The sequence below is a fragment of the Symphalangus syndactylus genome, chromosome 13 (genome assembly GCF_028878055.3).
Source record: "Symphalangus syndactylus isolate Jambi chromosome 13, NHGRI_mSymSyn1-v2.1_pri, whole genome shotgun sequence".
Lineage (NCBI taxonomy): Eukaryota > Metazoa > Chordata > Mammalia > Primates > Hylobatidae > Symphalangus > Symphalangus syndactylus.
The window spans coordinates 87,101,376-87,116,882 of NC_072435.2; the positions used below are offsets into that span (position 1 = coordinate 87,101,376).

Below are 15,507 nucleotides of genomic sequence, written 5' to 3' on the forward strand. Positions count from 1 at the left end.
CAGAAAGTTATCCCAGAAAGCCAAAATCATAAGAATACAAATTTAAAAGCCAAGATCACAGAATTATGACATACAAGGTGTCTCCAGTCTAAATTCTAGAGATGCAAATTTTCTAGAAAACCCATGGCACTTCTCCAGGTAAAATGATGATGATGCATTCATATCTTGCATGATGATATAGCCCCACTGGGAGAAAAGGTAGAAATTATGTAGTGAAAACTCAGTTACTAGCCTCTCAAAACAAAGAGACTTTCCTTTCATAATTAGAATTTGTTCTTATTTTTGGCAAAAATTAGAGATGGATTTGTTTTTGGAACTCAAATGTCATTCGCTATGTACTAATCAGCACCGAATTGTATGGTTGCTTTTCAGAAGAAAACATAGTTCATACTCCAGTTGCAAATAATATCTCCTCACAGATGAACTTAAAGTCAGTTTGAACAATAAATAATCTTTTGATTTATTACACCTTTCATTTTATGATTTCTAATAGCTGCACAAAAATAAGACAACCTGTATTATTTAGTTGAGTATCTTGTTTCTTCATTTTCACCAGTGTAGACTTTTGTGATTATTCCTAGTGTAAGTACACATTGTCATCCATAGATAGAAATTAACTGTTTTGTAAATTAATTCTCACAAAATAGTTATAGTATATACTTTTTTAAAAAGTGTCCACTATTAATGTGCAACTTGCTTTAAGTCATCTTTAATGTAAACTGTAAGCTTTCTTCAACAGATGCAAAAGATATCCACAATAGTGCCACAGTGGTAGATGATTTGAACAGGAATGAAGAGAAACAGAATGGAATGTAAGTTGTTAATCACAGTGACTAGTGGTGCTTCAGCAAGGGGGTGGTGCCCAGTGATCACTATCCAAACCACTTTCAGTAAAATCACATCCAAAGAATCAAACAACATGCCTGAAAAATGGTCTGTGGGAAGGGATGCAGCAGGTACTCAGTGAATTCTGACTTTGAGTTAGATTATATATCCCTTAGCTTTCCACTTTCTAGGGTAAAATAGCGCTCTGGCAGGTTTTAACCAATCAACCAACAAATATGTATTGAGTATCTACAGTGTACCTGGTACTTTGAGGGAAACAGACAAACACATCTTATTCTCAAAGAACTCACAATTTACACGAAAAAACATGATTATAAGTATATAGTTAATAGTTTCAACTTTTAAAACAATTTTGTGCATTCCTTTTCTTTTTCTTATCTTGTTATTCAACAAACATGCTTTTTTACATATTCAATACAGAAAATACAAGAAGTCCCATAGGGGACAAAAATATAAGTGATATAATTTCTCTCTCCTTAAAAAAGTTTAATGTCTACTAGGGAAGGTAAATATAATCATACAGGTAACCACGATGATAGCACTGAATTTGGGGTTAGATGAAGTGTGTTGATACATTTAAAATGCTTAGTGTTTAACACATATAAAAATTCATGAATTATTTATTATTATTATTTTGTTAGTATTATTATAGCTGAGTCTGCACAGATGTGTGGGGATTTGTCAAATGGAGAAGAGAAAGAAGGGTATGACTTCTTCTACATATACATTAACCTCCTTAACTCTGTGTGTTTACAGCCTCCTCCTCTCTCCCAAACTTCAGATCTACATTCTCAGCTTTTTATGGCCTCTCTCCTTGGATGACAGCAATGCAGGCTATAGTTTAAGGGAAGGCAAGGGAGGGATTAGGCAATTAACAGCATATACAAAGAGAAGACGCAGGATGCTTGAAAATTCCCTAAATGTCAAGGATAATAGAAGACAGAAAAATCAAAGAAGAAAACAGCAAAGGCATTCAGGGATAGTAAAATATCACAGATGCCAAAGTGAAGGCAGAGGGTTAGGGCAGAATGGAGGCATTTATACAGTCAGATGGCTTCCCACATATAACAGGATGAGCTTTCTCCTCCCTACTTTGAAGTATATCCAAACATAAGTTTGATATTTTCTGAAAATCTCTGCAGCTCAAACATGTACAATAATAAAGTATCTTTTTACCCCAATCTCTTCTAAACCTAGGACATTTAATCATTTGTGGAACTTGTGGGATTATTTTAGATACACGTCTCATCAGCACCAGCAGCCATTGTGCAGTGATTTAAATTTTGCAAAGAAAATCAACAGCTGGTGAGGGCATTGCTGCTTATATTGCAAAGCTGTGCCATCTGTTTAGGCAGTGCAATTTGCAAGATTTCTTAGATGACACATTTCATGATCATTTCATATGTGGAGCTCATGTTAAATCCTTCTAGTAGTGTCCTTGGAGGAATCAAAATTGGCATTTATTATGGCTTTAAAAAGGACCCCATCCAATAAGAGATATTGCTGTATATCACTGAAATTAAAAGAACAATACTGCACATAAATATTCACAATATACAGGCAGAATTCTTGACGGTGAGAGCTGTTAGCATAAAATCACATAACCAGGGACATTTCAGATTCATAGTCTCCAATCTCAGTTGTTGCCAGGCTACATTTCTCTTGAATCCTCCTCCCTCACCCTTAGTTATGGATGTTATATTCTATTTGATTAAAATGAGACCATAGAACAAAATGTCCTTCCACCTTTATCTCCTAGTGCTTAGAGTACATTTTGATCACCAAATTCTCCCAGAATCTCCTCCTGTCTTTGTGAAAGGGGATTTTCTCTTTCTACTCCAAGTTCTTTCACCTGTGAATTCCAATTTCTCTTCTGAGACTTTATTTTGTCAGGTACTCTGTGTTTTCTCCCCCGGTCCTCTTCTTCTTCTTCTTCTTTTTTTTTTTTTTTTTTTTTTTTTGCTTCCTGTCTCTCTACTCAGCATTCTCTCTTTCACACACACTCTTCTTTTCTTTTTTTCCTCTCTTCTGGATCTTTTCTTAAAATTTATGTACATGTTTTAGTATATATGCATAGTTCAATAAAGAAATGCCTTTCAAGGACACCATGTTCCCCTCTACCTCTACTTTTTTACTGTCGAGCTTCTTAAAAAATTTCCTGCTACTTGCTATCTGTACTTCATAATAAGCAATTTACTCCTCACCGTGCTGTGATCTGCCTTTTGTTCTCTAGCTCCACTGCAACTGTTCTTGCAAAGGTCACTAAGGACTTTTGTATTTCCAAAGACAATGGATAAGTCTCAGTTCTTATCTGACGTGACTGCAGTAGTTGCCCATCTGATTATTCTCTCTCCATTCTGAAAACATCTGCCCTCTTTGTATCTGTGAAACATCACACCTCTTGGTGCTGTGTAACTTCATAAAGGTCAGGCCCTCTTGGGTTGAATTTGGCTTGAATTTCTTCTCCCCACCTTATTTAGACTAGTACACTGACTCTAGACTGGATTCAACAACTTGTTAATTCTGTTTTGTGCTTCCACCCAGGGCTGTCAATCTATTCAGTGTTCTTCAACCCCAATTATTATGATCTGAACTCCTTTTACCAAAGGCATGTAAGCAATGCAGGCCAGACACTTTGCTAGGGAGAGATATAAAAAAGAACATAAGAATTTCTCTGTGTTCTGCAAATGGTGATGTGGAATTAAGTATTCTCTATAAGTAATTTAGATGTGCTACTTGTTTGGGTCTCCATTCAAAGTCAGTAGTGGGAAAATGATGATTAATTTGGTGCATTGGGTGGGGTGGAGGGTGGCTAATAACCTGTGGTTTGTTATTGTTGGTATACAGGGTTCAAAGCAAGGCATAGTGAGAGGTGAAGATGGACAGGTTAGACTTTCTAGTCTAACCATGAAGAGCCTTGTGTGTTACAACAGTGTGTTCTATTCATTAAAGGCAAAGAAAAAATATGGAAGTTGTAAAAAGACATATGGTATATGTCATTCTCAGAGGTTTTAAGTCATTAGTTCTGAGATTCAGGTCAGAGAAAAGCTTTCCCATGCTCCTAAAGAAAATCACCATTTGAGAATCATTATGCTAAGAAGTTTGGATTTGAGGGGAAATTATATAACTAGATAATTGACATAATTAAAAACTCATGATGCAACGTGGCCACTTCTTTCCACATAGTTTCTATCTCCACTGTCTACAAGTTGCCACCATCAAATAGAGACTCTCATTTCCCCTCAACCGGATTCACAATTTATCTTACCTGGATCCATCCTTTTCTATTTCCCCTCATGTAGCTATAGAATCAGCGTCCCTTTCCTAAGACTCATCCCTCTGCCTGTGTGTGCATGCCATTCCTTCTCCCTCCTTCAGAGACCTCTTTTCTTTGGTAATAACTCCTTATGCATGGTTCTTCAAATTATCTCTTGTTTTTCTGTTAGATCTTTCTTATCAGCATTCAAAGGCTTAGCAACCCTAGTAACCTTTAAAAACAAACAAATGTTCCATGACTTGATAACTCTCTTCAGTTACCATCCTTTCTCTTGCCTATCTTTCCCAGCGAAACGCCTGGAAAAGATGCCTACTTCCTGTCTCCTATTAACTCCCTTACTACTTCCATTCTGACTTCTCTTATTTTGCTACTACAACTTCTCTTGCTAAGATCACAATGACCAATCAATAACTAAGCATAACAGATACTTCTTAGTTTGGATATCTCAGAACTATTCAATATAACTTAACCGTGATTCTCTCTTTGAAAGAAACTCTTTATTTTTGGCATATATGATTCCACCTTATGCTAGTTTTCCTCTTACTTCTTTAGTCTCTCCTTCTCAAGATGCTCTTTTGGTTCATCCTTCCCTACTTAACCTCTAATTGTTAGAATTCCCGATAGCTCCACCCTGGACACTCTTTCTTTTCATTCTTTATTGTAAATTCAGACATATATATAACTGCAATCTCAAACCTAACTCTTCTTGCTCATCTTTTCAGCATGCTTCTTCACCCTTTTTGCTTCATGATGCAAAAGCCAGGATATCTTAAAAGCCCTAATGCCACTTTATTTACGAGCTTATGTCTATTTTAATACCTAAATGTGTCTTAAATATATCCACTTCCCTGTGATACCACAGTCACCTTACAGTCTAAGCCACCATCTTGTCTTGGCTGGAATACTGAGCCATAAAATCCCCCCACTTCCTATCTGGATCTACTATTTTAAAATGCAGCCAGAATGATTCTTAAAAGCTACAATTGGATTCTGTCACATTCCTGCGTAAAATTCTAAGACAGCTTCCCATAGTGCTAGAGATGAAATCCAACATCTTTTATATGGCCTATTACCCTGTATCATCTAGACTACATCTCCCTCTCTAGTCCCATTGCATTCCATTTTTTCCCATCATTTGCTATACAACAGTTGCACAGGTTTCTTTCTCTGCTCCTTAAACACACCAAGTTCTTTACCACTTTTAGGATCTTCACATGGAGGCTACTCCTTCTGTCTGAAAAGCTCCACCTGCCTCTCCTATCTTCATACTGCCCCTCCAACCTTCTCCTCATGTTTTGCATTATCAACCTCTATTCCTGCTTCAGGACACAGTTTAAATGTTACCATGTCTGCAAGGTTTTTTTTTTTAACTCCCCTTGCTATGTAAGGGCCTAATTATAATCTCTCAACACACTCATTGCTTTTTCTTTGTGCTCCTTATTGCAGCTTATCGCTAAACATTAATTTCTGTGGTTGTTTAATAGGTCTTTCTCTCATCATGCTATATGCCTCATGAGACCAGAGAACCAAATATCTCATTTGTTTATATCCTACCCTCAGCATAGCACAGGATTTAACATACAGTAATTACCAATACATATGAGATAGACATTCAGAGGGGTTAAGCTAACTGCCATGGTAAGACTGAAATTTCAAGGGATCCAGGTAGTGACGTTGAGAAGAATCGAATAGAGAAGGGCAACCCTCCTAGTAAGGGGAGGATTTTAAGAAGCTATTGTAGCCATCTGAGCAAGATATAAAGAGAAGTTGAGCCAGAAAAATGCCCACAGAAATGGGAAAGAAATGACAGATTTTTAAAGATGGTTAGGAGATATTGTGAACAGGGCTTGATGAGCAACTTAATGTGGTTTTATAATGAGAGAAAGGAGCCAGAATGGCTTCCAGGTTTATGGTGTGAACAACAGAGAACTGTGATGCTATTAATAAGGTCAATAGCACACAAAAAGAAGAGAATTTTGAGAGAAGTGGATGAGGATGGTTTCGGACTTGTTGAGTTGAAGTCCCTGTGATACATACAAGCAAAGATGTCTGGTTGGCATTTAGATACACATCAGGATGGACTGGAAGTTTTCTAAGTGTGAGTGCCACTGGGAGCAATGAGAGAGAATGAAATATTTCTTAGGGAAAGAGAACAGTGTTTAAGAACAGTAAAGAAAATTATAATATTATCTAGAAATACCTTCTAGAAACCTAGGAAGATGTAAGCTTTTAAAAAGTAAACATACTCAGACAAAAATAAGAGAAAGGAATACAACAGTGACAAAAGATGCCAACAAAATTTACAGATGTATTGAGGCATAATAAATAATTTTAAGTAGGAAAGTCAAATTTGCAAATGAGATACAAATCAATTGAACCTCTGAAAGTTTAAAAAAATTTATGCAGAAGTCAAAGATAAAGGGTAGAGCTGGAAACCAGATTGTTAGCTAAAATTTTAAGGTTCTCAGACTCATAACCAGATAAATACTTCTCTTTGGCCTAGGTAAGAGAGCAGTATGTATGTATATATTTATTTGTTTATTTTTGAGACAGTCTCACTCTGCTGCCCAGGCTGGGATGCAGTGGTACAGTCTCGGCTCACTGCAACTTCCGCCTCTCGAGTTCAAGCAATTCTCCAGCCTCAGCCACCCAGGTAGCTGGGATTACAGGCACGCACCACCATGTCTAGCTAATTTTTGTGGTTTTTAGTAGAGACGGGGTTTCACCATGTTGGCCAGGCTGGTCTTGAACTCCTGACCTCAAGTCAAGTGATTGTCCCGCTTTGGCCTCCCAAAGTTCTGGCATTACAGGTGTGAGCCACCGCACCTGGACAAGAACAGTTTTTAGTCTTTAAAACGACTGAGCCAGAGACATTATGGGACATGGGACAAAAGGTATGGCAGAAAGCAAGTGTAAGTATGCAACCTGAACCAAAAGGAAACTAATAAGTCTACAGGTTTAACTAGAGACCACCAGCTGCCTTTTTCGGCTCAACATCCAAATACAACCAGATTTACATATCTGAAAAGACTTGCAGGTACTGAGTTTTGAGGATTATATGATGAAATGGTATCGTCCTCAATTGACCAACACAGAGTGAAGCCCAGTGTTCAATAAGCCATGCCCCAACACGGAAAGTGTTCATTATTCCAATACTGTTAGATACCTAAGGAACAACAAACATAAGAGAGTATACAACACAAAAAAAATCAATTATAAAAGGAGTAAAAAATATTGTTAAAAAACTATGACATGCTCAAGGAGACAAAAGAAGATAACTGCATTCTTAAAACACCACATTCTTAAAATATACCATTAAAAAAATTATTGAACCATAAAAAAAAATTTGGAGAATAAGAAAAACATTTTAGAAATTAAATTACATAGCTAAAATTAAAACTGTTATAAAATAATTGAAGATAAAGTCAGGGAACAAATGAAAAGACAAAAATATAAAAATAGAAAAATAATCAGGATTAATTTAGGAAGTCTAAAAATTGATTAATATAATTCTATAAGAGGACAATGGTGAAAAATGGAAGAAAATAAGTTATGAAGAAATAACACCAGAAAACTTTCCAGATTAGAAGTTTATAGTATCAAGGCTAAAAGTACCCACCCATTAGAAGAAAAATCAAATTAAAAAGATCTCCACCAAGTCAGGTCATCATAAAAATTTAGAATACCAAGGACAAAGATGAGATTATGAAAGCATCCAGAGAGACAAAAACACGTTACAAACTAACATGTTTTTGTCATGGGCTTCTAAATAGCAACACTGAAATCTGAAATGACATTGGGCTTCTAAGTAGCAACACTGAAACCTGGAAAAGAGTGTGTCTGGCTACAGTGGCTCATGCTTGTAATCCCAATGCTTTGGGGGTCCAAGGTAGGAGGGTAGCTTGAGACCAGGAGTTCATGACCAACCTGAGCAATATAGCAAGACACAATCTCAAAAAAAAAAATTAGATCAGTGTGGTGGTGTGCACATACAGTCCTAGCTACTGAGGAGACTGAGGCAGAGCCCAGGAATTCAAGGCTTCAGTGAACTATAATTGTACCACTGCGCTCCAGCCTGGGCAACAGAGTGGGACCCTGTCTCTGAAAAAGAAAAGAAAAAAATAAAAATAAAGAAGAAAGGAAAAGGAACAATGTATTCAAAATTCCAAGGAAAAGGTATTCTCAGCCTGCAATTTTAAATCCAGCCAAACTATGTGAGGTATAATATAGGATAAAGACATTTTCAAATAAACATGAATTCAAAATGTTTATCTTCCTTGAACTTACTTTTAGGAGGCTATAGGAAGATATACAATGTCAAAATTAAGGAATTAAAAAATAAAGAAGGGATATATAGTGCAAGAAAAAAAAGTCCTACACAGGAGAGGCATGGGAATTTCCCAGAGTGATAGATAAAGAGAAAACCAGATTTTTTAAATTAAAAAATTACAAATTATTAAGCACAAAAATAAAAACTTTAAAGCTTGTATTGATATTACCTCTAACACTCATTTGTACTCTCACCAGAATTAAAAATAAATGCCCACTAAGAAAACAATTATGTTATCTTTAAAAATTTAGAATTGCAATTTCAATTTACGTTTGGAGTTTTGATGTATGGTAGGAACAATTCTAAATTGGCCCCCAAGATCTCTCCATGGTGTACACACCTTCTATAATCCTTTCCCCATGAGTGTAGCAAAGACTTGTGAACAAAATGAGATTTCACTCTTGTGATTACATTATATAGCAAAGATGAATGAATTTTACAAGTGTAAATAAGGTAACTAACTTGGAGTTAATCAATCAGAAAAGACATTTGCCTAGGTGGCTCAAATCTAATCAGGTGGGCCATTTAAAATACAGTCCAGGCACTCCCTTAAGAAAGAGATTCAAAGAAACACAGATTCTCCTGGGGTCACTTGGACACAGGGTGGGGAACATCACACACCGGGGCCTGTTGGGTGGTGGGGGTCTGAGGGAGGGATAGCATTAGGAGATATACTTAATGTAAATGACGAGTTAATGGGTGCAGCACACCAACATGGCACATGTATACATATGTAACAAACCTGCACGTTGTGCACATGTACCCTAGAACTTAAAGTATAATAATAATGAAACAAATAACCATATTGTGAACTACCTTTCAAACGAAGCACATAGTAAGGCTCTAAAGTCAGCCTCCAGCACCTGAGGGCAGTCTCCAACCCACAGCCAGAAATAAAACAGGAACTTCAGGCCTGCAACTACAAGGAATTGAACTCTGCCAACAACCAATAAACTAAAAAGATGATCCCAAGCTTCAAATGAGATTGTAGTTCCAACCCATAATCTGCTCAGACCCTGAGCAGACAACTCAGTAAAGCCATAACTAGACTCCAGACTCACAGAAATGCTGAGGTAATAAATACACATCATTTTAAGCCCCTAAGTTTAGGATGATGTTAATTGAGCCAATAGAATTCATCAATTCATCATCTCAGCTGATTGAGTTGGCTTAGCAACCAGAGATTTCACTTCCTTAAGATCTAGGAGTGAAGGTATTCGAGACAAATCCTCTTACTACTAGAACCACAATCTTGAGTCTCCTATAATTTCTATATTGCAGGAAATAAAATTTAAAGAATTCATGTCCTCTATCAGTTTGAGTCACTCCACATACGTATCCACACCTCTTGCTTCATTCAATTAATCTACTGCTTCATTCCATCCTTCCTGAATTCCTTTTCTTTTTTTGTTTTTTGAGACAGTCTTGCTCTGTTGCCCAGGCTGGAGTGCAGTGGTGTGATCTCGGCTCACTGCAACCTCTGTCCTGGGCTCAAGCAATTCTCCTGCCTTAGCCTCCTGAGTACCTGGGATTACAGGCGTTTGCCACCACACCAGGCTAATTTTTGTATTTTTAGTAGTGACAGGGTTTCACCATGTTGGCCAGGCTGGTCTTGAACTCCTAGCCTCAAGTGATCCACTCTCCTCACCTCTCTAATTTTTTTCTTATATTAAAGTAATATTGCCTAATTTTACATCATCATGTCTGGCTGAATATTGGATCGTGAATAGTTTTTATAGTTTATACTACTTTGGGTCATGCTGCTAAGAAGAGAGCTAATTTAAAGCTATAAAATAGGAAGAAATAACTAATGGTATCAAACTCAAAGAAGATCATAGTGGATAGGATCCAGAGAAGAGGTGAAAAAATTACCATTAAACTGAATGTTGAATATGATTTCCACCAAGATGGTAGAGAAAAGAGCAGATAAATGAATTTTGTGACGGACCCATAGCAAGGATAAGAGGATACTTGCTAAAAGATCTCTAATTTTTCTTTGAAGTTGGAGACTACTCTGTTTGGCCAATTTAAGGTGGGTTAATGAAAAGATTGGGATCTTGAAAAAAATTATAAATGCCTTTTTGGGAAAATTATAGAAAACATTAACTGGAGATACGTTGAATAAAAGACAGCTAAGAGAGTCTAGTAAAATATTGGGAAATATTATATATTATTGCTTAGCTTCTCTGTGAGAAGTATTTGTCTTTGCTTTATAATGTTTGGCTTGGCCCGGTGACATGCTTTGGACAATGGGATATAGGCAGAAGGGACAGTGTGTCAGTTTTCTTTGTAGGTCTGAAAGTTATGATATATTTCTATTTCATGTCTCTGGGAATTTCTGACCCCACTGGAAGAAGAACTTGCCTCGGGTGGTTCCTGCTTCTTCAGCCTGGGCCTTAGAAGAAAAAATAGAAAATGAACCAAAGCCTAGAGCCAAGTCAGCCAACAACCCACAGACCTTTCCAAACTGACCAGTACAAGTATCAGTTGTGAACTTGCAGTAACGGCCCAGAAGCCTGTATGAATTTTGTCTGGCAGTGATCAGTAATTCAGTAGAGGACAAGCAGAGAGGCGAATAGTTAAGTTGATCCAGGGACAGAGTTTTTCCAGGGCAAAGCTGAAAGAAAAATGGAAATTGAGGGCTATGGCAAAGAGCCATTGATAATGATGGATGTTTTGGTCTCGGCTGAATAGAAAAGGAAGTGAAAGTAGAGGGGAATTGTAGGTTAACATGGAGCCTCAACACCACACAGTTTTTACTGCAGAAGAAATCTTCACTCATTATAAAGCCAACACGATTAATTTCCAGTTCCTTTCTTCTCACATTCCTTATTTTCTTCTTTGCAACCTCCATTTTCTCAATTCAAGCATTTTTTGAGTGTTTGGCATTGGGGATATAAAGAAACCAAGTGGACTTCCTTTAGCTTGAGTTTTAGGTTAGGCCAGGTAATAGGTGAAAAAGCAACCATATTCGAATGAATGTGGACTCTTGTATTTTTCACTAGATTATCGCACAATATCTACGTCTTCACAAGCCCTTCTGCAGTAAGACCCTGCTACATCCCATTAAGGAGTTGAGTCTATGGACCCTCTCCTAGAATCTGGGTGGACTTTAGATCACTTTGAGCAGTAGATTATGATGGAAATGTTTTTATTTGGCTTGGAATGCTCCCCCTCCTGAGATTTTCCCTCAGAATGTTTTCTGTTGGAATCTGGCCAAGAGAAAGTTAAGAAATTACATGTAGAGGGGTTGTGGTCCACCATTGAAGGTAAGCTCAACTTCTTGGTCATAAGAGTCCAAATACCAGTTATATAACTGAAGAAGTCTTCATATGATTCCAGTCCCTCAGACATTTTGGTCATCTCAGGATGGCCCCAGGCACTGTGGAACAGACCAAGCCATCTGTCCGTACCCTGACCAAATTTTTATCCCCCAGAATTCATGAGTATAATAAAATGGTGCTTGCTTAGCTAGTAAGATTAGGGTGGTGTTTTGCAGGCTGGAATGATATGATACATGCTGGCATAAAAGTTGGTGCAGAGTGCTCTGACAGAACTGAGAAGGCAGTGGATAGCTCTAAAGGAAGAAATTGGTGTGATAATCCAAGGAGATTTAGAGGGTGAAAGAGAAAACTGGAGATCTCAGAAAACACTGAAACCACTTCAAGGATTTGGTAAGTATATTTTATCACCATTCTATTAGTTTCTTGGGGCTGCTATAATAAGTTACTATAAATGTGTTGGTTTAAAACAGCAGAAATGTATGCTGTCATGATTCTGAAGACCAGAAATCTGTTATCAGCATCACTGGACTAAAATCAAGGTATTGTAGGGCAGCATTCCCTCTGGAGGCTCTAGGAGAGAATTCTTTCCTTGAATCTCATCTTCCGATGGCTGCTGGCAACCCTTGGTTTGTGGCTGTGTCGCTTCAATCTTCAAGGCCAGCATGTTGGAATCTCTCTTCACTTTGCCTTCTCTTCTGTTGTGTATTGTCAAATCTCCCTCTGCAGCCTCTCTTGCCTTCTTATAAGGATTCATACATTTGCATTTAGAGCCCACCTTGATCTTCCAGGATAATCTCTCTATCTCAAGATCCTTAACTTAATCAAATCTACAAACACCCTGTTTCCATGTAAGGTAACATTTATAGGTTTTGGAAATTAGAATCTGATATATTTGAGGGACCATTATTTAATCTACCACAACCAATGAAGGGTGAAATTTCTTCATTTTGAGGACTGCTTCTTAAAGCATATTGATGTGATTCTATTTCAATCTCAGCTCTCTAATGTAAGAGTCAAAACTCTTTTCTAATTACCTCAAATTAAAATGCATTTCTGTTACTGGATGTGTTTCCCTTAGCTAAAGTTGTATGCACCAATAAGTCAAACTATTACCCAATATGCTCTTTAACCTCCAGCAAATAATGAGCCTATCAAGACAGTGCAGTCCATTAAGGTTACCCTGATTGCCATTATTGGAAGAAATACACCAAGATTTTTTTTAATTACTCAATATATCATTCTATGTTTGAAGATAGACATTAGGCTTTCTACATTTTCACAATGGAATAATGCTTCAAACAAAAAACCTGTCTCAAATGTCTACAAACAGCCTGAACTAAAATCTAGCTAGACAATATCTTATTTGGATGGTTCTTATGTCCATATTTATATTTGCATTATTACTATTATTACTGTTATTTTAAGTAACAAGAAAGTGCTACACTAGGATGTAGGACTGTTAAAAAGAAAAACCTTAGAAAAATTACATTTAACAGAGTTCAACTAAGCAAATAACGATTTGTGAATTTGGCAGCCTCAAACTAGAATAGGTTTAGAGAGATTCCAGTGCTACCTCATGGTTGAAAAAGATTTATGGACAGAAAAAGAAAAGTGATGTACAGAAAATGAAAGTGAGGTACAGAAACAGCCAGACTGGTTACAGCTCTGTGTTTGCCTTATTTGAACATGGTTTGAAGGGCTGGCCACCTTTGATTGGCAGAAACGCCATGATTGGGACCAGAGTAGCTTACAGTCTGTTAGCACATCCAGTTAGGTTACAGGTCACTATGTACAAAGAAAGCTTTAGGCCTAACTTAAAATATGTAAGAAGGCAGTTGTAGACTAAACTTAATTTAACAATTCCCCCTTTTGGTCAATCTCTCAAAATTGGGAGGTTGACCAAAAGTTTAGGCATTGACATCACCCTGTCACTACAGTAAATGTACTTATTTAGTCTCAATAGTAGAACTGGGAAATAGTAGAACAGTAGATTTTTATAAGGTGGATAATGGTTAGAGTAGATGGGGGACCTCCTTGTCCTGGAATCTCCTGTTTATAGAAGAACAACAAAACCTGGTCTGTTTTAGGACCTATCCACTTCCTTAAAGTTTCAGTTTGATTATGTTGCATTTAGCATGAGTGACTCCATTTTGGTTTTCTTTGGTCTGTTCAGGACAGGCCAAAACAATGGCCTTTCATAAAACTTAGATGTTTAAAAATTTTCTCCTTTGGGTTAGGTTTCTCTTTTAAGTGAAAGTGTGACAAAAACTTAGGGCTTTAGCACCACTCTCAGTTACCATCTTTTTGGGTTTCTGGTCTCATCACCTCATTTATAGGTTATGGTATTTTCATAATGACACATTTCTTTGACTATTTATTGTTTCAGTCAAAGAGAGATCATTTGACATTTTACAGATAGCTCCATACAAACATTTAAAATTTTTGAGGGAATGTGATGTACCATGGAGACAACTATTATAACTATCAGGAGAATAATACCAAGAGTTTGGAGTATGCTCCTTAGCCAGGGTCCCCATAAGCCAAACCAACTAAAATAAAATATATCAAATAATGAGCTAGATAAAGAGTCTACTAGTTTTAACCAAACAGCCTGTTCATTAATCTCCTCAACTGATACTCTATAATACACAATGTATTCCTCATGTGCAACTAGAAGCATCAGTAACTGCACAGATATTTCTCTGTTTAGCCAGTAAGTAATCTAGGGCAATTCTATTATATAGCACAACTTTAGTAAGAGAAATTAAAGTCTGTTGTGTAATCATAGCCTTTGCAGTAGAATCTGCTATAGAGCCTATTATAAGGGACACATTTCTAGTCATTGCTTCATTTACCCCAAACCATGGAAAAAGAGGCCTAATAAATGATGCCTATCCAGAAGAATGAAGGCCTCTTGGCAATGTTCTCTTTAACCTATGATATAGGTTAAGAGGAGTGGACCAATGTTCTGTTTCTCAGTGATTAAGAAGGAACAAAGGTTTTACTAAAATTTCTCACCCACATTAGCCCTTTATCGTCCATCTGTCAATACATAAGTTTGTCCATGTATAAGGTGGGTTGCAAAATCCTCCACAAATAAAAGTACACCCCATGGGTACACACATAATATCCATTTTTGAGTTCTATCGTTTATACAGACATAAACAAGGAAAAATTGAGAGAGAAGAGTTTCATGATAGCACGGAAGCCTTGACTTGTGATTGTGGGATAAAGCTATCCATGTCTAGGATATTATCTACTTCTGGGGAGAAACTTCTCCAGTTAGCTTTACCTTAAGGTCTCCAGTGAAGGTTCAAATCCAAGAGTCTGGAGAAGTCCTTCTGAATTGCAAGATTATGAACCCAAGATCCAAGGTCCCAAAGTTTTGTTGCAGTGTGGGTGGCAAGGGCAGTCTTTCTCTGATGTCATTCTCAGAATGTAGGGTAGGTTCTAGAATGTAAAGGATTCGGTTGTCTTCAGTCAGTGGACAATAAAATACTTTCTTTACCTGGTGAAAATTCACTGTGGCATAATGCATTAAAGCCTTCCAGCATTTAGTCATATTAGAGTTTAGGAATAGAAGACACATGAGATTTTATTTTTAGGAGCATAGGTTCTCCAGTGACTATTTCATAAGGGGTTGGTCAGCTTATATTTTCCCCTGGAAGTAGATCATATTGTCATCAATCTGCAATAACTTTGATCATGGCAATCCAACTAATTCAGTTGCCTTTGCCTAATGTTATTGTATCTGTAATACATTATTTAAT

The 15,507-nt window shown here is 37.1% G+C and overlaps 1 long non-coding RNA gene across 2 annotated transcripts in view; it reads right to left on the minus strand.

Moving 5' to 3' along the window:
• The window catches only part of LOC129460301 (uncharacterized), a 51,574-nt gene extending 36,423 nt beyond the window's left edge, over positions 1-15,151 (minus strand). Inside the window, exon 1 of one of the 2 annotated variants that reach the window (XR_010114898.1) lies at positions 15,030-15,151. This is a non-coding gene — a long non-coding RNA (uncharacterized lncRNA). The remainder of the gene's footprint in view (positions 1-15,029) is intronic. The other variant, XR_010114897.1, reaches the window with a different exon arrangement.
• Positions 15,152-15,507: the final 356 nt, after the last annotated feature.